Genomic DNA, 26207 nt, shown 5'->3' on the forward strand with positions numbered 1-26207 from the left:
CAAAGACATGATTACACATAGCTACTGATGTGCATACATAATTTCCTCAATTGTGTGTGGCAGTGTGTGAGTTATAATGTTGGTGGCTTTGTGCACTGGAATTTCTGCACATCTGTACAGTACTCATGCAGAACACAGTTCTCATGAAGGTGGCGTATCAAGATGTGTCCCATTACAACCATGAAAAAGATTAGTTTTGAATGGCAGGGATGTACTCAACTTTGATGATGTTGCATGAACTAACAAAGTCTTTGAGTGTGGTATGAGGATCAATTTACCAATAGTTGGTGCATCACCACAATGAGCTATGTTCTAATTCAACTTGCATTTGGCACATTCATTTTGTATATTTATGTAGTCAATTTGAGTAACTGAATTGTAGTTTTATTTCTACATCCTACTCATGGTAGTGTAATGTTTACTTATCGCATGATCAGCTGTACTGAGCAAGGTCAACACAACCATGTGGATTTGGATAGAGAAGAGTTCTTTTGTTGCTTTCTGAATCAAGGTGCATTACCAAGATGAATTCTTCATATGAAGAGTGGTTACTCTAAAGAGATTGACTGATTGATTGTTGGTAGAGAGGTTGTGTGTGTTCTATTAGGGTAGATATCGCGATGTATGTTCTATTAGGGTAGTTCAACAGAGATAAGTAATAGAGCTTCTAGAAGTTTCAGCTGTCCCTGTGGAGTTACCAAGGAATGAAAACGTATCTTATGTCTCCCTACACATTGAAGACTGTAACAGTCACTTCATGATGTTGTCCACGATTCGAAGCCTGGTAAGGTAGATGTATGTTTTATTAGAGTAGTTGAACGTAATCTTCCGTTCTGTATCTCTCATAATGGCGAATCTTCCTTGTGTAGTCTGTTAGGTAGCCTAATTGGAGTGATCATAGCTCGTTAAATTGCCACCCCTACTACGACTGTTTCCTTCTCCCTTACAGTGGTGTTGCTGGTAATCCTCCGTTTTAGGTCTGTCTGTAGTCCCTGTCATGCTTGCATTCGTGTCGCAGTAGCTGACACTTCTCTATCCTTGTAGTGGACAGCACAGCAGGGTGCAGAGTGTGTATACCCTGCGAGTCTTCCTTCTGTACACTGTCAAGTAGCCCGATCATAGCTCGTATACTTGCCACACCCACTACGAAACTCTCCTTTTATACTGGTGGGTGTGATAAAAAAATTTTTTTTAGTTGCCGGATGATAGCGTACACACCAGATCACATGATCAAATTCGCTGATGTGATTGGTTAAATGATGAAAAAGTGATTGATCCTATCTCACTGTAAGCTTTGAGATATTAAATTATAACCGTGACGTCATCTGATTTCTATTGGCAACGCGTGTATACCAGGATGCCGTATACGCGTATCGTAAACTTATAATGGCCATTGACAGTGATAAGTATCTCGCAACCAAAGTTAGCATGTAATGATAGACACGAAAACCACCTTATGACACATTGATTTGGACGGGTAGTTGATTTAGCGAGTTTGAAGCTAATCGGGGGAAAAACCTGGGAGGAGTTTGTGTTTGAAAATTTTATGACCTCGATTTTAACGTTTCTCGTTCTGTCGGCCACAGGGGAGAGAAAAGTCTAGTGTAGGCTGGGGGATGGGGAAGGCTGGTAACCCGATAAGGGTCTCATGAAAGTTATGGACGAATTAGTGTCTTCCTAGGGTAGTTACGGTGGTTTAAAGGGTATTTTCCGTAGTTCAACGAATCGCCACCAATCCTGCATCATAAGATTTGTCTCAAATTCTAGAATTTAATGGTACCGATCCAATTGAAATCCGACCAAGAATGACGGATCAGTGCTCGAAAAACACGTGCGTGGGCGAAGAGAATTAATATATAGATGATGTCATTGCGTTGATTAGTAAGATGGCGGCGCCCATCTTTCAATGCCATGGCGATACGGAGAAGATACGCTTTCTTCGCTTCATAGTGCGTGAGTTGTGTGTGTGATCTGTAAGTATTCTAGCTGTGTTGGTAGAAGAGAGAGATGGCTATCAAACGGTATATAGCTTGATGGGTTAATTAATGGGTGGGGTCCACTCGTACCGCACACAGTTCACACAAGCCATAAAAGTTTTCACACTTGCAGTTTTGTAAAAAAAACTTCGGTAATAAAGGGTTAACCTACCATCACAGCCATTTCTTGGCCGCCACCTTGGATTTCACATCTTTTTTCACCATAGCCGTTTTGAGGGCTGCACTGTTTTTTTACAGCTTGGCTGTTTTGGATTAGATATATATATCATGATATAAGCCTAGATATAGTTTTAAGCTTAATATACCCAAGATGTCATTTATTGTACACTGTACTTTTTTGATAAAAGAGCTTGTAATGTTGTATGCTAGTCGTATACCATGTTGTATTGTACTTCTAGTAGTACATCAAGTGTCATAAGTGTAAATACACAAGTTGATTGTATATAATGTTGTAGTATGGTGCGTGGGAAGATCAAAGGCTGCCACCAATGTTACAAATCAGTTGTAAACCATAATTGTAACATGGCTAAGTACCTCCTTTTGACCACACAGTCTGGCCACTAAATAGTTCAAAGACGTCAAACGAAACCAAACAGCAGATCAGCACAGGAAGTCATAATACAAGAATAATACATCAAGGAGGTAAAATTGCTCAAGACATAACATTGCACGTGTCTGAGTGAAGGGAAGCAGTACAACCACTGGGCTGAGTCGGTATCTGTATACCACACACTCATTTGCCAATAAATTAAGCTAACCAAGACTATTGTAGCACTGCACCACTCAACGATGAATATCAGACACATCAGTTACACCTGTCTAAATGATGGGAAGCAGTACAATGGCTGGAATCGATGACGGCACCTTGCACCCGTGCATGGCTAACATGCTACCATTGAATAAACTAGCTAACATTGAATTAACTAACCATCAAGACAGTAATCAGTGAGTAAAACCGTTCCTTGTACACAGCACTCAGTGGTAGCCAATATTAGCCTTGTTCTGGCTTCTGTGTTACAAATGGGAGCCTTTGATCTGTGCATGCTCCATACCACTGTACAAACTATCCATTACTCACATACACCATAGCTAGTCTTCCTCAGTCATTCCTTGTCCCACTACTATGGTGAAAAGGCACTTCTTGGAACGCAGCAACATCAAATAGTTAAAAATCTAAGCATATAGCCCTATCCATTGTCAAGCTGTACGTGCTGCACAAAGGCATGAGTTAGTTGGTGAGTCAGTTAGTAGAAATTCAGATAAATAGGAATTTAAAAAATTTCCATAGAATCAGATTTTCTGAAGGCATTTTTGGGCTTGGTTATGCTTAACCAATACCACCAAGCTGTTGTGAAGGAAAACGAGGCTGTTCTTCAGGTGATTTTGAAGGGTAGGGATGCCCAAAACTACGTAATCCCTAAACATACAGTAGTGTTGTACTGTACGTATATACCAGTTAAAGCACTGCGGTGAGTACTGTATAGTAGAGAGCACAAAAGAAAGGGCGTGGCCCATAAAAACATCACCCTATAACCAGCCTCACTTTTCCCTGTTGATGATGAGGCAGTATTGGTTAGATAAAAGTAAACCCAAGCTGTTCTTCAGATCAACCCGGTTCCTTGTCATTTTTTTCTCACATTTTTGCGTTTGCCCTGGTTCCTAGAAGCCAAAACTAACCCAGCAATTGATTCGACTGTTCATGGAGAATCCGATCGTGTATGTTGCATCTCAGTAGAGGACTGCATTCGGAAGTTATTACCATTTATTTAAACATGTGTCATTTATTTTTCATATTGTCACTGTACAAATTGATTTTTCTGCTGTTGCCACTTTGTAGCTTTGTAGCTTCGAAACTTCTTGGATTGTAGAACTGAAACTTTGATTGGCCAGCTATCTGGATTTAGTAGCCTCTGCACTTATCCCGTAGCAATCACACCCTCAAATGAATGGGAACTGGTTCCTCACGCAGGTAAAATGATGTCGTTACACAGTTTCAGAAGGTCAACAACAACCATTGTAGATGATTCTTCAAAGTTATAATTGCACTACTACTGAAGCAAAACAATAAGGACAAGGATTATATAGGTTAGAGTACTACTTTCAGGCATGTCAAACCAGTGACCTCATGCTAATATGCGCATGTGCACTTGCTCAAATGCATACAAACCAGACTTTGAGATGATCGCTTCAGGATAGCGATGTTTATTAGGTTATAACAGACATGGGTCAAGCACTTCAGCACTTGTGCTTATAAGCACTAAGAGCACTTGTTTTGAAGAGCTTTGAAGTGCTCGCAAGCATTTGTTATTTTGCAGCATTTGTGCTTGTGCTGGTATTTAGTTCATAGTTGTGCTTGTACTTTTGCACTTTTGCAAGTGCTTGAGATGTGCTTCAAGCATTTGAAGTAAGTGCTTGATCTATGTCTGGGTTATAATAAAAAGTGCTAGCCTGTTGAGTAATGAAATTGTATGTTTAATTTTTACGCGATGTCGCTACACCAAAGTCTAATCGTACCTGTAAACTGCTACTTTGTAACATTGTTCATTGTTATATTATACAGTTTGTAGCTTGTTTATGTACCACTCTGCGTGGGCAGTTCAAAGGCTCATCGAGTGCTATAATTCGTATATAGCACTGCTGCACTAACCGCAGCAAGTGCATTATAACTTATAATACATTGACCACAGTGCAATATATTTATATTGCACTGGCTGTGGTTTTGTGCTACATTGCACAAGTGCTGGCGGCTAAGGCCGCTACGACAGCTCACCTAATAGGTGGCAAGATGCTACACTATTTACTCTAATTCTTATATAACCTAACATGCGAAATTCGATTGTGGGGCCATGCAGGGAATGTCACTACTATGTTATACATGCGATCTAAAAGCAGCCTATGGCGATCAAAGAGGTAAACATGGCAGGTAAAACTCTATTTACATATATATAAATGTAGTTACATACCTTACTAGTTTGATCAAAGCTTCCACCTTAACAAATCGCTTTTTAAAATAATATTGTTCTGATTGATACTCACCATAACAATCGATTGTGGCGTTGCCATGTGATTGTATGGTCAAGGCCATGCTTGATACGTATGTAATAATGTTGCTAGTTTTATAGCATCACAATCGATATCAGCTTTCTACCTTATAAAAGAAATGTAGCTGTAGCATTAGATCTTTCCACCTATTATGTGAGTGGTACATAGCAGTTATACAACGTGCACTTGTGCTCTGTCTGTATAAACACACTTGTGCCCGTTGTATAACTATATAGTATTGTCTATCAAATAACTACAAAGTTAAATCTCTACACAATTTGGATATTGAAATCTTCTGTGTACATCATAGTCATCGTATCCTGTCTACTTGAATGATATCACTGTTGTGATGACTAGTTATAGGTCTGGACTAGGGGTATGTTATGTATATGTTAAAGCATAGCCGCAAGTGCTATATGAAAAATAAAGTACGAGGCACGCGGTCAAGTACTTCATTTTTCATATAGCACAAGCAAGGCTATGCTTTTAAACTTTCTAGTCGTGTAGCTTCACCATACACTAGGACTCGTAATCAGCACGCGTTGCACAAACTATTAGCAGTCTGAACGCACACAAACTAGTTTAACAAAGTAACTCACACGTATTTCACCATAGTTTGACATAGTAGATGTTCATCACGTATTTTGGCAGGCTTTGCTCGTAACCCACAATCGATTTTATTGTGAGTTACATGGTGAAATATTTCTGTGATATCTCCAGGACTTGTCCGTTTACATTAACAATTGTAACAGCAATGTTACCTTCTCCCACCCATCATCGAAGCATTTTGTATGTCTATAAAAGCAATCCAGTGGTAGAACTTGTATTGGCTGGGGTGATTGATTACTCAGCATGGCAAGGCTATTAACCTGTACTGGAGCACGTGGGCAACTGTGCTTTATTGCCCACAAAGAGTGCTTTATTGCACCACAAAGAGTGCTTTATTGAACGAATAAAGCACTCTTTGCGGTGCAATAAAGTACTCTTTGTGGTCGATGAAGCTGTTGGCCGGCTGAGAGTGTGCTTTATGAAATTTAAAGTACACCTTTTCCTTTGATCTCACACATGCAAAGTTCTCTAAGGAACATGTAAAATATGTGCTGTGTGTTGTTTAGACGTGAAATAAACTAAAACCCCCACAATCACTACTCACATGTACTACTGTAAGTACAGTGGAAACCTTGACAAACTGTATGCCTCTTCCTTTGTCAAATATTTCTTCCATAATTTTTGTAAAGGTCCTTAGGGGACCTCACACACATACACAAATCACAACATGTAGTGGTAATGGGCATATTGAAGAGATCACCTGAAAACAGTCTCATTTTTTCCTTCAAAGCAGCTTGGTGATATTGGTTAAGCATAATCAAGCCCAAAAATACCTTCAGAAAATCTTTCCAACAAATTTCAATTTAAAAAATTCCTATTAAGCTGAAGTTTCTACTAACTGCTCGTTGCCTTTAGCCAAGTTTAACTTGACAATGGATAAGGCTATAGATTTACACTGCTTGAGGTTGCTTTGTCCAGAGATGTGCCTTTTTGCCAACTGTAGTACATACAGCACTCACATCACGGACTTACCTTTTTACTCATTTGTGTTTCAGTTTTTTCGCTGACAAGTGTTAATTTGTGATAGCATGATACGGCTTTCCTATGGCTGTGGTGGTACTGTAGCTCTTACACGTATCACCCATATTTTCTGTAGTGATTGCAGACACTTCTTGTACTGTTCTGGTGAAATGTAGCTGAAGACAAACAGACAGCTGGAGGAGATAGACAATTGATTTGTACAATGGCTATATGGAAAATAATTTACAGACACTCATAAGTCACAAGTGCAACAGGATATGGAGTTGGGACTTTCAGGATATGGAGTTGGGACTTCATGAACTTGTAGTCAAAGTACAATTTTGGCCTATATCCATCCATGCTTTCAAGCAAGAAGGCTGTTCAAGTTTAAATGATAGTGTTACATTTCAATGCTACATAATTAAATATAAACACACATAACTCATATTTGCTTTATGGAGCATAAACAAAACAAAGATATTCTAACTCTCATGAAGAACCAAATCTGGTGGTTTATTAGATATTTTAATTTGAGTATTTTTATGTTTACTGAAGCAATTAAAACATATGTAATTTTTCGTAGCACCTGTTTTTTGATTTAAAATAGTTCATCTCAAAACATAAGTGTGACTGGATTTGTGATAACTGAACTTAATATGATATACTTTGATTGGTACCTGCATATGCCATATGTGTAGAACTTTGTGGTTACATTATTTCAGTATAAAAGCTAAGCATTAAACTTTCTGTGAAAGTGTCTGTACAGTGTTAAAGCAGTGATGGTATATCATAATATGTACCTATTGTTTCTTACACGGGTTGGCAAGTTATTGTGAGCTTTAGATTTAGTTTCATTTTTGTTAATCAACTGTATATAAAATATAAACGTACTCCTATTTCTCCATATACGAATGTACTCTAAAGCAATTCAGGTGAAATTCAATGTAATATAAAGCTTATTCATTGGGTCAAATCCCACACCAACCCCTACAATCAGGATAGTGGAGCTCAACATTAGTATGTGAATGATACACAACCTATATAATATAAGATGTAATGCCTTCATTTAATCTAATTGTTGACGCATGTATAGTAAAATTTCACTCATGGCTCTATACACAGAAGTCTTCTGAAAGAGGTGCATAATTGCAACTGATCTTAGTAGACAACTGAAGGTAGAAAGAAGAATGTACGATCACTGCAACAAGGACAAGGACCGCTCTTTTTACCAAGCATATTTAGCCATAAATCCTGACATGACCAAGGCCTTTGTATGTGCATGCCATTAGAGCCTGCATTGTGTACTTGTGTTGGTGAAAGCTTGGTGGTTCCACACTACAGGTGTTGATAATAATGTTGAGGAATGAAGATTAAATATGGAAAAGTACAGCATGCCGTTTATGCAAGACTTTGTGACAACATACTCTGATGCACTGGAGTGGCCAATCTAACCTTACAACCCAGATGTGAGTTACTAGTGTGTGCGTGGTGATGTAGAAGTATGCATGTGTGGTGCATGAAAACACTAGAATACTGTATATATTTAAAGACTAACCAAGTAATTCTATTGTTGATAGCATTAGGCAATTAAAGGAATTGCATGTCTATTTCAGTGATTATTTGTTAAATGATTTAAAAATACACATGTCACAACAGGTGTCAGTTTTTCATTTAATTTCAACTAAGTATATATTGATGTAGTGACCAAGAAAGGAGATTTTTCTACCTCTCAACTCCTACCACTACTTTTCCCTTTGACAATTTAATGTTAGAACACTCTTTCAGGATCTTTAACACATCAAGTGTAGCTATACTGTGCTTTTTGTACCAACTTTGAGGTCTTGCACATTAGTAAGGTGGTACCAAAGTAATTATGTATACAATGTCAAGTTGTCACTAGATGCATTTCTACCAAAGCCAGATGGATGTTTATGCTTAACTGAATATTCTAAGCAGCCTACATAAACAACATTAGCTTCCTCCCATTAAATAGTGTACAGAGTTTACGAATCCTTCTAGTTAATACCTAAGGTGCAGCATGGTAAAGAGTATCTGTTTTGAAAATATTTTTTTGAACTTACAATTAAGAACTTATTTTCAAAAATCAAAAATTTCCGACTACATTAATAATCAGAATAATACAAAAGAAGATGTTGCCACAAATTCAAGGGTCTGTTTGCCAGTGCCAGAACTTTAACATTAACCATTTCCCTTTTATGCTATTGCTTTTCCCTTGGTCTCAAGTTGGATTAAATATATCAATCATTAACTGCAAAGTGCACATGGTATGCCTCGTGTGTGTTATAAATATGCATATACTTTAAAAATATATAAATGTAGATTGCATTTACTCATTTATACTGGTGAATTTATTGTGGTGGAATAGAATTTAATGTATCCATATGATATGATGTGTGAAATTGGTTTGTGGTAGTGAGAACTTTACACTTTTTGTAAAAAGAAAGAATGACCCATGATACTATCCAGTAGTACCTTGTTGATAGTAAATTCAATGATCTCATTTACCACAACTACCAGAGAACTTGTTGATATAACCCAACCAGCTAATTGTTGGTGACATATAACCATCAATTGCTTATGACCCTATCAATTTTTTGAAACACATCTTCAGACAAATTGCTACATGCAATTCAAAACAATGACATATAATGTTCACACTGTATTGTGTACTCAGATGTCTTATTACACTTATCACAATTACACTCAGCCTAATCTAGTTTGACCCATACAATAGAATGACACATGGAGCAAGTGCCAAAAGTGGTGTAGCAATGTCATAACATAACTGGTTACTAGTCAAGTACAACAGGAAAACAGAAGTTACAAACATCCCACGAAAGACACTGACAGTTCACGAGTAATTCTAAAGTAATAAAGTAATATTGTGTAATGTGTGGTAAGATGAGACCAATGACAATTCACCATATAATCCCTAAAGTAATGTTGTTTCATGCACTGTGTGTATGATATTTCTTAAATGATACTACTGACAATTCATTGACTCTTTGTTACCTGAATTATTTTTATAAAACTACAAGAGACAAAACAATAAAAGCTTGTGTGACTTATGCATAAAACGTGTGAAAGCCATCTTTCAATTAACGCTAAACAGTATATATCATTCAAAAGACTTCACTTTATCCTACTCAGGCATCTAAAAAGTTTCACAGTAACACACAGAACTCACATGCAGCCAAGCCAAAGAACTTGGCCTGTCTCGGAGTGTTTCTTCTTCGTTCCGCAAAAATAAAAACCCAACCACCATCTTGTTGCTATGTGTGATGACATCATACTGTATACCAATTGACTTGCTATCACGTGAATAGTGTATTAATATTTATTCAAATGGCTTATCAACCACTGAGACGAAAGTTATAGCCAATTTTTCTTTTGTAGGTATGTAAACAGTACACATGTTTTATACTTGTATGTACTCTAAGCGGTGTTGGTTTCCCTGGCTGCTTTCCTTGGCTTTACATGAAACACCGTTCGAGATGCCTGGGACCTCTGATATTCTCTGTATCCCCCCGATAAAAGGTACTATGGATGGATTTCAATGGGAATGCGTTTCAAAGCCACTAAAATGGTTTTTCAGTAACAAAGGGATCCCTGTGTCACTGTGTGATGCTGTATCCACAGATGAGACTTCTGGAGTGATATTGTTTCACTCTGTGATGCGTACCATTCTGTGTGGAGTAGGATGAAATGGCACTAAATGAATGTTTTGCATACATTAATGTAGGAAAAATTTAGTGCTGCTAGAAGCTTTAAATTTTTTCTTATAGTAATATAAGAAAGATTTAGTGCCACCAGCACTAAATCTCTTCTACATTAACGCTGGCAAGATTTAGTGCCAAGGTATTAAATCTTTTCTATAGGTTGGACTAAATCTTCCCTATATTAAATCTCTCCTAGTGAAGTGTTAATGTCTGAGCACTAAATTTACATTAATGTAGGAAAGCTATTTAGTGCCGTTTTCTATGGAATCTTCTGTGTGTGATCGACAAAGTTCTGGAGGACTGAAAATACATTTAGCTGTGTTGTACTAAGTAATATGTGCTTGATCAGTTTTGTACATTCTATTTAGCTAGCTAACACTGTTTATAGAGTTTGTGTTGTTTACCCCATAATGAAACTTCTGGTTTCTGAAATTTACTCTAGTCTCACAACAGTGCTACATCCACTAACTACATCACAGACTGTTTAAAGGGGTGATACAATAGCTAATTTTTATACCAGGTTTGGAAAACAATGAAGCAAAGGCTTGCACATGTGTGCAAATTACTTACCATATTGTTTTAGTGGTCATTTGTCCTTTACTGTATCGCTTCAAACTTGGCATCGGCTGATAGCTCATGACATGGTGTTTCGAATAGTAGTTGGAGTATTTGTGCTCCGGACACTATAAACATAAAAGGTATCAAAGCAAAATAAAACAACAGTCAACATTAATTGGTGAATAGAAAAAGTATGATTGGGCATCTTTAGGTACACATGGTTGACTAATTTAACTTTAGTACCCTCCCTAGAATGTTGCTTGGTGCGACCATTCACTAAAGAGAAAGGGGCAACATGTGACCTTCTCAGCAAAATTCTGACTTGTTTGTACAATTTCCCAAAAAACATTTTTTCTCAGCATTATTTTCAGTGTCCAAGGAATGAATCACCGAAATATCAGCCTTCTGTGGTGAGGAGTTTTGAGATTATAGCGCTAGACAGTAGGAAGAGCAAGATAAGCGATTTGTAAAGTGACTATACTGAAAACAAACTACATGCACTTGCATTCGCAGCCATAACTTCCGTTTGGTTTAGTCTACAACATTGCAATTTGGCTTAAAATGTTCACCATGCATTAGCACATCAGCCAAGGTATAGTGTTCACCCTATAGTCACTTGTGCATATGGATATGAAGGCAGTTTAGTAGACGAATAAAGACAATCTTGTTTACGTTTTACCGCATCGTAAACAACCACATGTGATACACATACCGTTGGGAATACAGAAATAAAATAAACATTTTCAAACCTTCCATGAACAGGCAAATAAGATGCTGTATAATTTTAATTAATTTGAGTCTTCCTTACTGTTTGGATTGGGCCTTTATAAGAGAAAGGCCTTGCAAAAATTTCAGTTCAGTGAATCTCACCATAATTTTTATGCAAATTCATTAAAGTTTGTACACTTCTTATATACCCTCTCATACACAATTTGATTGTGGGTTTTAGTTATCATAAAATTGTACTGTCATCATTTATAAACAAAGTGTGTATTAATGTTGTCTACTATGGTCTGTTATCCTTCACCTAGCTCCTGTGATAGTCAGTAATATTAAAGAGGTAAACATGTTCCCTATCCAATAAGGTCTCCAACATTTGTTTATTACGTTGTGTCATTCAAAGGTTGTAGCACAGTAGGCCTTCAATGCTGGTTACTATAAAGCTGTAATAACAATAACAATAGTTTAGCATTAACAACCACTTCTTCATGTTGATTATTCAATACATCTAAACTCACTCAATGATCCCTACCACCATACTGCATGTTAGGTTTGGTGTTCAATGTGTGTATCATGCAATGTACTGTATATCGGGGATCATCAAGAACTGGGCTTTTCCAGCTAAAAATATCACAGCCTCGATTTCCCTTCATGCAGCTTGGCAGCGTTTATTGCCAAGCCCAAAAATGTCTTCAGAATCCCTTCCAAAAAATTTATATGGAATTTTAAAATTTTTCTATTCATCAGACCTTCGTTTATTTAACCATATGTAGTTTATTTTCAGTATTGTCACTGTACAAACCAACTTTTCTGTGTTGCCACTTTGTAGCATTGTAGCTTCGAAAAAGTTCTTGGATTCTAGAGCTAAAACTTTGATTGGCGATTCCTTTGGCTATCTAGATAAAGAAAATGTAATAAAATGGAATTTGAAAAATGTGCTAACATATGGGATTCTTGCAGATCCAGTCATGTATTACATATTACCAAGAGTTAATAATAGTGGAGGGGAGAGTGTCTAACGCTCTATAGGGCTGTATAAAATGAGCGCGTTTGAGCTAAAGGGCTTCAGCAATCTTAACAAGCGATGTGTTAACGCATTCAATTATGGTTACGCGGCCGGCGCAATACTCATTCAGAAAAGAGTGTATCGATAGCAGTTCACGTGAGAAGCGAGTGTTATAAAATGGCGTCCGTTCATGGTTCTCAGTCGAAGATATCAAATTGTGGCGGTACCCGTGAGAGTGGAAAACAGATTCTAGTGGAAGAAGAAACATCATCTCGATGGGAAGTAGGAAAACCGTCGTTCGAAGATGCGATGCGGTGTTACCTGGTCTGCCATGTTGGAACCAAATACCACTATCAGCACTTCCCAAATATCGATTCTAGTGTTCATGAACTTGTGCAGCATCGTTGATGTGACCTGACAAAAGTGACGATTGGTTCTAGTTGTCAAGTGTAGAGAACGCGACTAAACACGAGATTATCCGTGGTGAAGCCCTTTAGCTCCCACGCGCTCATTTTATGCAGCCCTATACAGCGTTAGACACTCTCCCCTCCACTATTATTAACTCTTCATATTACTATATAGCATAAGAAGTTAATTTAGATGTTATGTAATGTATTATACTCAACACTGAACACATTAGTACACACTTTGTGTATAAGTGATGACAGTACAGTTAATAATAATAATAATGATAACTAAAACCCACAATCAAATTGTGTATGAGTGGGTATATAACAAGTGTTAAACTGTAATAAAAAAAATCTGAACTAAAGTGATGAGAGTTTCTTAAATTTTTGTAAGGCATTTCTCCTATAATGAGAAAGGCCCAATCAAAACTGAGATAACAGTATCATATAGTATTGTATGTTAGGGATCATGGAATTTTGGGCTTTCCTGCAATGGAAATTGGTTCATCTTTTCTTTGAGTGACTTGTAAAATAGTCTATATTGATACAGGAATGTAGTCCAGGTTGGAGATTGTGTGGTGCATAGACCCACCCACTACATTAAGTCACAGGATCTGGACACAAGACTGACTGTGTGGCTAATTACTTTAGTGTTTTACTCTTGTTAGTGTATAGGCACTTCTCATCTGGAGTGTATAAACAGTGGAATGGACTACTGAAATGATGGAATGGAATTTTTTAAAGTTCGAAAATATCATTTTTAACATCCAAATATAAGTACAATTTCTCCCTTAAGTAAGCTCATTTAGCATACTTTTCCTCACCACAACACTTGTATGACTTATAACTCAATACTATATTACTTGTCTGAAACTAACTGTCTTAATGAAGGTTCAGTTCGGTGTGCAATGTGGCACTGCCACAACGAACTTTGGCTTAAATTTTGTTTTCTGACAATTATAGAAAAGCTCATTGTAAACGTTACAAGATACCGTATAGCGGGAAATCTTCGAAAGGTTAAATTTTCGAAAAATTCGAAAATAATGTGTTTTCGAAAATATTTTTTCGAAAATAGTACATCCCAGCTTTGAAGTGACAATCAAAGAAAGTATAGCTAGGTATATATAAATGATTTTTGCGAGTGCACGCATGCATAGGTTCTGCTAATATCAGTTAGCTATAGGCCTAATGTATTATAGCTAGGAACTGCAGGGCCACACACAAGTAGCTTGCCATACATAGCTATAGCTACCATGCGCGTGCGCATATGAGCGAGCACGAATGACACCACGAATCTTGAAACCCATAAGAGCTCGAGAGACCAGAAATTACTAGGAAAGACTATAATTATCAGCAAACATCTATATGGGCTGGAAAACGCCATGTACTTAGCTATGGCTCGATCCGCAGGCCACTGAGGCGAAGTCCGCCAAACAACATGGTTCAACCTACGAAGGAAGACCCTAGGATAGCTATATACGAGATTCTATCAAAGCCAGATTGAACGTTTATCTAGCTGTACTGAACAATTAAAGCAGCTATGTATGTGATCAACGCAACCACTGTTAGCTTCCTCCGTGAATTAATTATCTACGGTGCGGCGCGGTAAAGAGACATTGTTTCGAAAATATTTTTTCGAATTTCCAATCAAGCACTCTTTTTCGAAAATTTAACCTTTCGAAAATTTCCCGCTATACGGTAGTCTACCAGGTTAGTGGTAAACTCATATAAGCTCTGTCTTCTGTGCTAGCCATCCAGAGCCTAGCTGGTAAACATTATACAGTGAATGTACTTTTACAATGCATACATGTAATCAGCTAGCTACGTATATAGCTAACTTTCTATCATTTGGGAACAATGGTTAAGTCAGGAGTCTTCTTGGTATTCCCAATAAAGTACTATTGTGCATGCTCATAACTGACTTTACATTGTTACATTGGTAAATTGTGTCTATGGTGAGGTGAATTACTGGATGCTGAATGAGCTGACTTCAAGGGGAATCCTATTATTTGCTTACTTAAGGGGAGAACTGTACTAATTTGGATGTAAAGGCTGATAATGAACTTTAAAAAATTCCATTCCACCATTCCAGTGGTCCATTCCAGTAGTCCATTCCACTGTTTGTACACTCCCCTTCTCATCTTGATCATCACATCATTGCTACTGAATAACATAATTGGAATTTTAAAACAACCATTTTCTAATCTTTTCTCTCAATGCCACTTCATATTTGGATTTCTCTCCTGCAGTAGAGGCCGTGGAAATCTTGACAAGGTATAAAGCCTTCGTTTAACCTAGCATAATTAATTAATTGTTAAGGTGTATATAGCAAAATCACGTTGAAGGCTCCTAGAAGAGATGCTGATCTCAGTATTCAGGGTAGAAAATAGAAGGTACAATCACTGTAACAAGTACCCCTCATTTTTACTGAGAGTATTTATTCATAAACCCCTTTGTCAAGGCCTTTGTACATACCATTAGAACCTACATTTGTACTTGTGTGGCTGTGAGAATGTTTGCTTTTCTCACTACAGGTGTTGATTGTAATGTTGAGGAATGAAGATTGATCAAGACACATGGTAGTGTGTCGTGCGGCCCAAGAAGCTGGCGCGCCACACCATGAGTATATTTACAGGAAGAAAGTAAACGCGATTTTCACACCTTTGTAGCTCCGTGATTCCTTATCCGATTGAAACCAAAGTTGCTACAGAAGTGTCGGCTAGGTAGGGAAGTCCACATTCCAAATTTGAAGAAAATCGCTCCAGCCATTTCCGAGATAGGAGTGGCCAAAGTTAGGGTTTTTCTTTGTTTTTTTCTTCTTTTTGCACACTTTGCAAAATCCGCCATAAAACATGTATGCATGCTCCAATTGGACTGGACATTGGCGCACATAAAGGGCTCATTAAGGCAAATCTCAGTACCAAGTTGCGTAGGAATCCATTGGACATTCACAGAGTTGTGACCGATTATTTGTGTAAAATAAGGTCGAAGGTATGTCACGCCCACAGGGTAAACCGCTTGAAAGAATGAACTGAAAATTGCTATGTAGATGGAGTAACTATCGTAGCAGTGCCTTTTTGTGGTTTGAAAGGAATCCAGTTATAGGCCATCGGGATATGACACAAAACCCAACCTATGTCACAATTACACGATCAATTTTTATGAATAATAAAAACTATTAGTTTTCACGCCTACCAGGCAAACCGCTTAGAGCAGTGAGCTGAAAATCGGTGTGTAGCTGGAATAATTATCATAGAAAGTCCTTGTATTAGTACAGAAGAATCGGCTTGCAAACCACTTCCAAAGCGAGCTACTCGTAGCATATGTGAGATCGAGATATTCTAATAGAACGTTCACCCTAATAGAGCATTCAGCTACGTTTATAACTTACTCCATTATAGAATTATATGACATTGCAAGTTATTCTTTAGGGAGTTCAGCTACAAACAGTTAATCTTATAGACAATTCAGCTACAAGCAAGTCACCCTGTAAAGAGTTCAGCTACAGATATGTTGCTGTAGAGATTCAGAACATTATAAGTCACACTGAAGAGAATTCAGCTATAAACAAGTCACCTTGTAGAGAGTTGACCTACAACAAGCCACTCTGTAGAGAATTCAGCTACAAACAAGTCACTGTGTAAAGGGTGCAGCTACAAAAAAAGCTACCCAATAGAGAGTTCATCTAGATCAGCTACAAACAAGTTACTTTATGCAATGTTCAGCTACAAGTAAGTCACTCTGTAGAGAGTTCAGCTACTAACAAGTCACTCTGTAGTACAAACAAGTCACCGTGTAGCTGGAGAGTTCAGCAACCAATCAAAAAAACCACTCTGTAAAGAGTTCAGCTATACAAACATGTTATAACTCTATAGAGAAAGTTATAACTGCATAGAGAGGTCAGCTAGAAACAATTAGTCATCCAGTAGAGAGATCAGCTACAAGGCATCACCTTATAGAGAGTTTAGTTACAAAGAAACCACCATATAGAGAGTTCAGCTGCAAACATATCACCCTGTAGAGAGTGCAGCTATGAACAGATCACCCTGTAGAGAGTTCAGCTAGAAATGTGTAGCTAAAGTCTTTGAGCAGACTGTAGGACCAGGTGTCCTACAGACCTTCAGCACTTGTGCTGTAAAGCATTAATAAATAAATAAATTAATAAAAAAGTCATCCTGTAGAGAGATCAGCTAGAAGGATCACCTTATAGAGAGTTCAACTACAAGCAAATCACCCTGCAGATAGTTCAGCTACAAACAAGTCACCCTATAAAGAGATCAGCTAGAAGAAGTTACCTTGTACAGAGCTCAGCTACAAAGAAACCATCATATAAAGAGTTCAGCTGCAAACAAATCACCCTGTAGAAAGTTCAGCTACGAACAGATCACCCTGTAGAGAGACCAGCTAGAAGAAATCACCTTGTAGAGAGTTCAGCTACAAAGAAATCACCACGTAGAGAGTTCAACTGCAAACAAACCATCTGTAGAGAGCTCAGCCAGAAACAAGTCACCCTGTAGAGAGATCAGCTACAAAGAAACCATCCTGTAGAGAGTTCAGCTACAATCAAGTTACACTATAGAGAGATCAGCTAGAAACAAATCATCTTGTAGAGAGTTCAGTTGCAAATAAATCACCCTGTAGAGAATTCAGCCACCCTGTAGAGAGTTCAGCTTGAACAAGTCACCTTGTAGAGATTTCAGCTACAAAGAAATCACAATGTAGAGAGATTTCAGCTGCAAACAAATCACCCTATAGAGAGGTCAGCTAGAAACAAATCACCCTGAAACGAGTTCAGTTACAAACAATGAGAGTTTCAGCTACAGTTCAGTTATGTAAGAAGTCACCTTATTAACTACAGTATGTGATATCATCATTCAATGTTAAATATACAAATATTTAATCAGACGAAAGCTATACACACAATTACTTTCTTTCTTCCACAATTCCTTACAAGTTAAAAGCATCAAAGCCATATGGCCATCTTTGTGGCTTGCAATACTAAAAGAAGTGATATCTAAACCAAAACAGCCAACCTGTAAAAAAAGAGTGCAGCCCCCAAGGTGAAAAAAGATGTGAAATCCAAGATGGCAGCCAAGAAATGGCTGTGATGGTAAGTTAATGGCAAAAATTTTAATTACAACAATTTAGGTGAATTTGGTGCTGAATCCTAGCGGAGGAGGCAACACAAATTCACCTGAATTGTCATAATTAATTTTTTTGCCATTAACCTACCATCACAGCCATTTCTTGGCTGCCACCTTGAATGTCACATCTTTTTTCACCTTGGGGGCCGCGCTCTTTTTTACAGCTTGGCTGTTTTGGTTTAGATAGCGTTATCCATGAAAAGAAATAGCATATATATCATACAGTACGATAGTACTGTATATTAGGGACATTGAAGGTGTGGGGCAATCTGTGATATAATATAACCCAAAAACCTGCCACGATTTTTCCTCACAATGACATGACAGTATTGGTTGGGTAAAACCAAGCCCAAAAGTGTCTTCAGATCAACCCGAAACATTTGCATCAAGTTGCTACAGAATTTAGAAAAAAATTTAACAGAATTTTATACTGCCTGCCTACCTGACACCTTCAGTCAAGCGTAGCGGAAAAGTGGCTACAGCTACAGCCCTAATTTTTTTTGCAGAAACGTTTCTAGTTCACTTAAGAAAACACCTTTGGTATATTGATAGTATACAATGCCTTGTGCTATTGTCTTACCTTTTATCCTTCTTTACCATGGCCATCAGTCAAGGTTCTACCACTGAGTGTTAATAGACTACAGTATGGCTTCCATACCAGTGTATATTGCATCAAACTATTCAAATATACGTGGTCGCCGATTGTACCAAGAACACACGCATACGTGACTCGCTGTTGTATCGATCAGAGAGAGCAACTCACGGCGAACTATATAGCAATGTGTAAATCAATAAATATAGTTTATTTAGTAACAATGTTAAACCGAGTCAGGTCATCCAGGTCCTGCTTTACAGATTATTCGGGTCTGACCCCACATGCTAAATTAAATGTGGATGTGTTACTACACATCATAGCGTAGCTCTGCTTCTTTCATGAGCCACGCCCACTTATTTACATTCTGTAGACATATGATAGCCACGTCCATTCATCAGTGTGAAGGTATGCACGAATCCATGCCCGCTTACGTAAATTACTGTCTGCAGACATATGGTAGCCACACCCATTCATCAGTCCGTAGGTATGCATGAATCCATGTCCATTATTTTCTGCAGGCTTATGTAGACCCACGCCCACTGATCAGTTGTTATTGTATGAGTCATAATCTAGAATAATAGTGCTGTGAGTAACTCAGCAGATATTTAGTGATCGTGACCTTGCAAAAAAACTTCACAAACAAGTATAAGTCAATACACAGTAGGGATATTCACTTCTTATTGTTTACAGTATTTGGACATTATGTGCTACTCTGATCCAGCTTGTTTCAGTACTTTTTATTGCAGCATTATACATTGTCCCTAATCTAATTTAAAATTCCAAATTTTTTCTTATACTTGTTACATAATTGTTTGTTAATGATTTAAAATGCACATATGTGGCAGCAGGTGTCAGTTTTTAATTTATTTCAACAAAGTATATTCAACATTAATGTTGGTGTAGTAAGGACCTGAGATAGCTAACTCTCACTCATACCTTTCCCTTCCAACAATTCAACAGTGGAACAATCTTCGGAATCTTTAATAGTGTAGATAATGTTAAATCATTATTTACTTATAACTAGCTATGCTGTGCTTTTTATACTCAACTTTAGGTCTTGTATAGTATTAAGGGGGCACTGAAGTAATTATTTAAAGCTGTACAATGCCTTTTGTCACTACTAAAGTTAACCCACATACTTAACAGGCTATTTTAGGATGACAATAATTGTAACCCTTGTATTCTACATCTAAAAGATTAGCTTGTAGTGTTGTGGCTTAGCATACTAAAGTTTTGTGAAATGGCCCACTTTAATTTCATGCCTATTGAACTTTAAACTTATAAACTGATTTTAAAATAAACTTACCCAAGAGTAGCCTATCTCTAAGTTGCCTTGATTTAATGGTTTCTCTACCTTGTAGAACAGTTTTATAATTTTTTAAACAATAACAACTTGGAAACTGGTTAAAATGCATACCCAGATTTTTTAACAAAGATAGGTAGCACGTCCATGGAAGATAAATCACAAAAGAAATTGATCCATAACCATATATAGCTATAGAAATGCTTCCCCAGTGCCCCCACCCAATTTTGAGAGTCTATGGTACATACATTTTGCAAATTGTGAGACACTGTAGCTAGCCAGGGCATGCTCCACCATAGATAATACACGTAATAAAGGATTGGCAACGCGCATAGCAACTATTAAACAATCCTCATTACGGTCGCGTGACCTATTATGTAACTTATGCGCATCTATCGTCATAGATACGGCTACCCCACAGAATGAATGCTCCGCTTTATCGTTCCCAGCGCTGTTATGTCGCTATCCAGTAGTAGAGAGGAACTACTCATGTAACCCAAGATGTAACCAGTATCGATTGTAGTGAGCTATCAACTAGCGGATTTTGGGCGCTGGCAGCAACTTGGTGAGTCGTGGGGTTGGAGTCTTATTTACCGTGGCACAGAAGTATCGAATCCTATGAAGGATTCGATGCGCTCCTGGTAGCCAGCTGTAGTAGGTCATAATAAGGATGGGCTATGTAAACCAGGGTTTAAGCCGATTGGCTGTTCATAATAGGGCTTCAGCAGCAATATTAATACCTTATATGTATCCAGTGGCAATGTGTTTTTTTAATGGACTGATGGATTGTGTGTATATTGGGCATTGTTTCTCCAGTAAACACCAGGTACCCACTGATGTTGCTGTGACAGCTCACCAGGTCCCCAACTGTATACAGCTGGAGCAATGTGAGTAAAGTTTGTTACTCAAGGAATCACCAGATTGGCATAACTGGGAATCAAACCTGGAACCTTTCAATTACCAGGCCAGTGCTCTAGCCGCTTGGCTATGCTGCCTCACTGTCCTTGTCTCAACTTTGTGGTCATTGTGTAACTTTGGGTTCTGCAACTTCTCCCTGTGAGATCTAGACCTGGACAGTCCTGTGGATTATTAGACCTGTCCCAGGAGGATTCTGCACAAGACTCTAGTGCCTGAGTGGTACACAGGCATCCCAGTGTTGGTTTGCTGGGTGGCAATAATTGTTTCACACAGCTTCCAGCATAGGCTCTCTGTGTGTGGGTGCGTGCGTGCGTGTGCGGAGGACAAGAGTTCAACACTCTATTCTATTTTCGTTGCGTTGTTCACATGTGATATGTTGTTTCATTAGGCCATGGTATGCGTTGTATTGTGTGGGAATGCCGTGGGTCAGTCACTCAGAGAATCCTTGAAATTCGGCTATAAAATTGCAGCAAGTTTCGATGGTGATATTTCAGAAAATCTCCTTTTATACCTGGGGTTTGTAGGAAACCATATCAGGGGCCATATTTACTCCAGAAACCATGGTAGATCTTGCAATGGCTGTTGTTTTAGGTATGTGGAAAATATTCGAAAAAATAATTGACAAATTTCTGAACTTTGATCAATAATATTTCACTGAGTTAGAGATCTCTCGACCAACATCCCTAAATTAGTGTAATGCTTAGGGATTTCAAGTATTTGATTAGAATTTCAATAATATAAATCTTTATCTAGGTGTTTCCTAGGATCATTTCACTGCTACTATTGCATGAAATGAGTAGCCGACAGCACCTCAGGAACCTCAGTGGAGATGCAGGTGTGCTAGGGTTGTGATTTTGCTGCTGTTTTATCTGATCTAAATATTACTAGTGTTTGAATTCATTGAATGCTTTATTAGAGTAGCGAGTGTTCTATTAGAGAAGTTAAATGATTTTTTTCATGTTATGCAAATGTTTTTAGAGATTTTGTACAACAAAACTTCAGTTATCAGGTATCTGAGCTGCAGGTGGTCCCTAGGAGCTCAGATAACTAGTGTATGTGTATCCATTGTTTATATCAATTATTATAATATAGCAGAGTCTAGCTAGACGTTAGTCCACAACATCAGTTTCCAGCACTTGAAGGGACTGTCTATTTTATTTGTGACAAACACAAGGACGTTGCTTGATATCCAGTGGATGGTATTTGCTGTGAGCTGCTACTTTTACAAACACATTCATTATTCCCTGTCTAAGCTTGAAGCCATGGTACACTACTCTTTACCACCAGCAGCTCCTTCATGTTGATAATATGCTCCATACAACTACACCTTTTATACCCCATTTTCACATACTTTGATAGCTAACGCCACATCTGAATTTGAGCTCATGCATATTTGCGTTCCACCACCATAACATTGAGCTCTCTTGGTGCTGAATAGTAACTTGATGCTTCTCCACATGGTACCATGATAAAACTCCAAAACCCAGTACAATGAAACAGCTTCAAACCATAGTTTGGTAAGTGGTACGCCTACACAAAACAAAGCATTCCACTCTATTAACGGTTACAATTAATTCTTCATACATTGTTCGGAAAAAAGCACTTTAGTTTCCTTGTTAATACTCCAAAACTGAGAAAAGCCATGAAGCAGTGGGCCTTATCTTGCGCTGGGTTAAAAATGACAGTGTGTTTCACTATTTTATTACATCAGATACCCACCTTAGTAGTTGTACGTTCATTTGAACTAAACTTTACGTCTTTACTGAGTAGTACTCTGCTACGGCACAAGGAAAGAAGCGGCCTAGTGCGTTTAGTAACGACTGAGAGGGCGTGTTAACTGGATGAAGTACCATAACAAGGATTGTACGTGACATCACTACATGTTTAATAGGCGCGTTGCCAATCCTTTATTACGTGTATTATCTATGGCTCCACAAAGTAGTAATCACATGACAACAACTGGTATTGTTTGTGGTGTGGCATTTGTGGCATACTAACTTCCATCACCATGGCGATGGAAGTTAGTATATGAATAATGTTACTTGTATCAACAATAGTAGCCTAACAGTCTGACAGAGTCAATACTTCAAAGTGTTTTGCTTTCTTTCTGTATTTTGTTGTGCATAACCACAAACATGATTATCCTTGCCTTGTCATGAAAACAACCATACTTTGATAGCACTAATAATCACGTGTATAACATTGTTAGTTAAACTATTACCAGTTTGTTCTACGACTAGAAAATACATAAGATAGTCCAATCACCAAAAATTGAAGTGTTTCAGGTAGTTGAGATGAACACTCTGAGCAAGATGACCAGGAAGTACAGAAATAAGCATTATCTACGCTTGTAGTTACATAAAGTAGAGCACTCGGGAAGGCACTGGGCTTCACCTTGTGTTGTATTGTCTGTACACATGCATAGCACTGCTTAACTATATTATACATAACATGTAACACTTTGTCACCTCAGATCAAGGAGCCACCCAGGCTACATTCGCAATATAGTCCAGTTGGTGACTTGCCCTGGCTACTTCTTAGTGGCAGCCCGGGCTACAACTGGGCAATGATTATATAGACAGTAAAGCCAAAAGTGATTGTGGTAATTGATTAATACTCATGTGATTAGTATATGTATGACTTAGATTTGGCCGTGAAAATCACTCAGATGGAAAGGGTTTTGTTATCCTCGCTATCCTATGAGTTGAAAACGTTGGACAAAGATGAGAACTAATACTATAGCATGAATTTCTGCACATTTTTGAATACAGACCTCGCCCACATACTGTAAACACAAAACAACTACTCTACAGAAATAACCATTCTACAAGCAAGCTTATTCATCCAGTCCTTTAGTAAATTCTGTCATTATGCCATATATGATTCAATAGCAGTGATTATTGCGTTAAACTCAAATTCTCTGTGATATCTCAAATTTTTTGTTCATGATAGCCAAACGTAGTCAGAACATACCAGCTGCTGACCCATAATTGAATCTTTCAGGTATGTGTATATAATATACGTATCCAATGGTTGCACTTGTATTGGCTTGAGTGATTGATCATCCAGCATAGGCTATTAGCTGCTATAGATCTGAAATGTTGTATGTGTGCTGTAATTTCAGATGTATGCCCTCATGCCTGTGTTACAACTATTACATATACACATGTTGTTTGTCTGACAAAATAGCCCACTATTGACCTATATAATTTCTCTAGTCTGGCTACTTATTAGTGATTTCATAAAGTGAGTTAGTGATGATAAAATAAGAAACGTGATAGATTAGGTGTTTGTGTGTGTGCATGATATGCATGTGTGCATGTGTGCAGTTTGGATTGGACCTTTATGAGAGAAAGGCCTTGCAATATTTTACAATTAATCGATATAATCTCCCAGCATGCTTTCTTCTTGTTGATTAAAGCTTCTATACTTATATACCTTCTCATCCACAATTTGATTGTGGGTTTTAGTTATTATACTTATTAACTGTACTATCATCAATTATAAATAAAGTGTGTACGTATTATAATGTAGTCTGTTATCCTTCACCTAGCTCCTGTGTGCACATAACTGTACTCTGAGTTATACAGGATAAATACAGTAGCTACAGTTATGCAGTACAGTTGTATAAGGAATGTCATGAAAACAACCACACCTTGACAGCACAAATGATAGCATGCATGATGTTGTAAAACTAGTCAAACTATTACCAGTTTGTTCTATGACTACAAGATAGAGTGTATGAGATACGTAGTCCAATCGCAAAAATTGTAGTGGTTCAGACAGTTGAGTTGAATGCTCCGAGCAAGATGACTAGGAAATACAATATATCACTTAAAACACCACCTATGCTTGTTTGTGCATAAAGTACAGCACTTAGTGGTGTCTCAATACTAATACAGCACTCAGCTTCATCTTGTTCTGTATTGTCCATACATACGTGTGGCAGTGATTTAACTATAACATGCAATACTTTCTCACCGGAGTGACCCCAGGCTACATTTGCAATGTAGTCCAGTTGGTGACTACCCCAGGCTGCATATGTACTTCTTAATGGCAGCCCAGACTATAACTGGGCAAGACATTAAAGCCAAAATTGATTGTGGGGATCAATTGATATGGACATGATTGGTATACATACATGACTGATTAGGCCATGAAAACAACTCAGACGGAAAGGGTTTTCTTATTCTACAACTTGAAACTGTTACATTAAGGTGTGAACTAGTGCTATAGCAAGTGTTTTTTAACGTAGACTTATGTTGGTTTGGGAGATTGATCACTCAGCATAGGCTATCAGCCTGCCATGGATCGGAAGTGTTACATATTAGCTGTAACACGGGGCACTGGTTTTGCCTGATATGTATCGCCCTCATGCACGTGTTCAATTATTATGCTAGTTATTTGTACACATGTTGTCTGTCTGACAATAACTCACGACTAACCTCTTGTCTGACTACTTATTAGTGATTTAATAAAGTGACTTAGTGATGGTAGAATAAGAACTGTTAGGGTAGGTGTGTGTATTAAATATTTGGATTGGGCCTTTATAAGAGAAGAGCTTTGCAAAAAATTCAATTCATTATAGGCATACAAATATGATCCAGGGTGATCATTAAGCTATGAATACTGCTTACATGTGACCATCACAGTAAAAATCCAACTTGTTCAGACAATTTTGGATTTTTTTTTATTTTCTCTACATTATCTACAGTGTCCACGGAATGGATCAACAAAGTTTCAGCCTTCTGTGGTGAGTAGTTTTGGAATTATAATGTTAGACAGTAGGAAGAACAAGATAATCGATTTGTACAGCAACTGTACTAAAGTAACTTACATCCACAGCCATAACTTCCATTTGGGTTAGTCTACAATGTTGCAATTTGGCTTAAACTATTCACTATGGATTAGCATATCAGCCAAGGTATAGTGTTAGCCCTGTAGTCACTTGCGCATATGGATATGAAGGCGCATCGTAAACAAAATTAGATCCTTCAGGTATGTACATATACAGTGTATTCGCTTGGGTGATTGATCACCTAGCATAGACTATTAGCTTGCTGGAAGTATTACTTGTTAGCTGTAACACAGGCACAGCTTTTGCCTGATATGTATGCCTTCATGTGTGTGTTACAACAATCTCGTTGGCTATTTGTACATGTTTGTCTGACGAAGTAGTCCACGGCTGACCTGTGTAGTTCTCTTGTT

General features: G+C 37.9%; 1 long non-coding RNA gene across 1 annotated transcript in view; it reads left to right on the plus strand.

Moving 5' to 3' along the window:
• Positions 1-26207, plus strand: part of LOC136257486 (uncharacterized) — a 73571-nt gene that overhangs the window by 14838 nt on the left and 32526 nt on the right. Inside the window, exon 3 of the long non-coding RNA XR_010702027.1 lies at positions 7731-8074. This is a non-coding gene — a long non-coding RNA (uncharacterized lncRNA). The remainder of the gene's footprint in view (positions 1-7730; positions 8075-26207) is intronic.

This window comes from Dysidea avara, chromosome 6 (assembly GCF_963678975.1).
Source record: "Dysidea avara chromosome 6, odDysAvar1.4, whole genome shotgun sequence".
Classification (NCBI taxonomy): Eukaryota; Metazoa; Porifera; class Demospongiae; order Dictyoceratida; family Dysideidae; genus Dysidea; species Dysidea avara.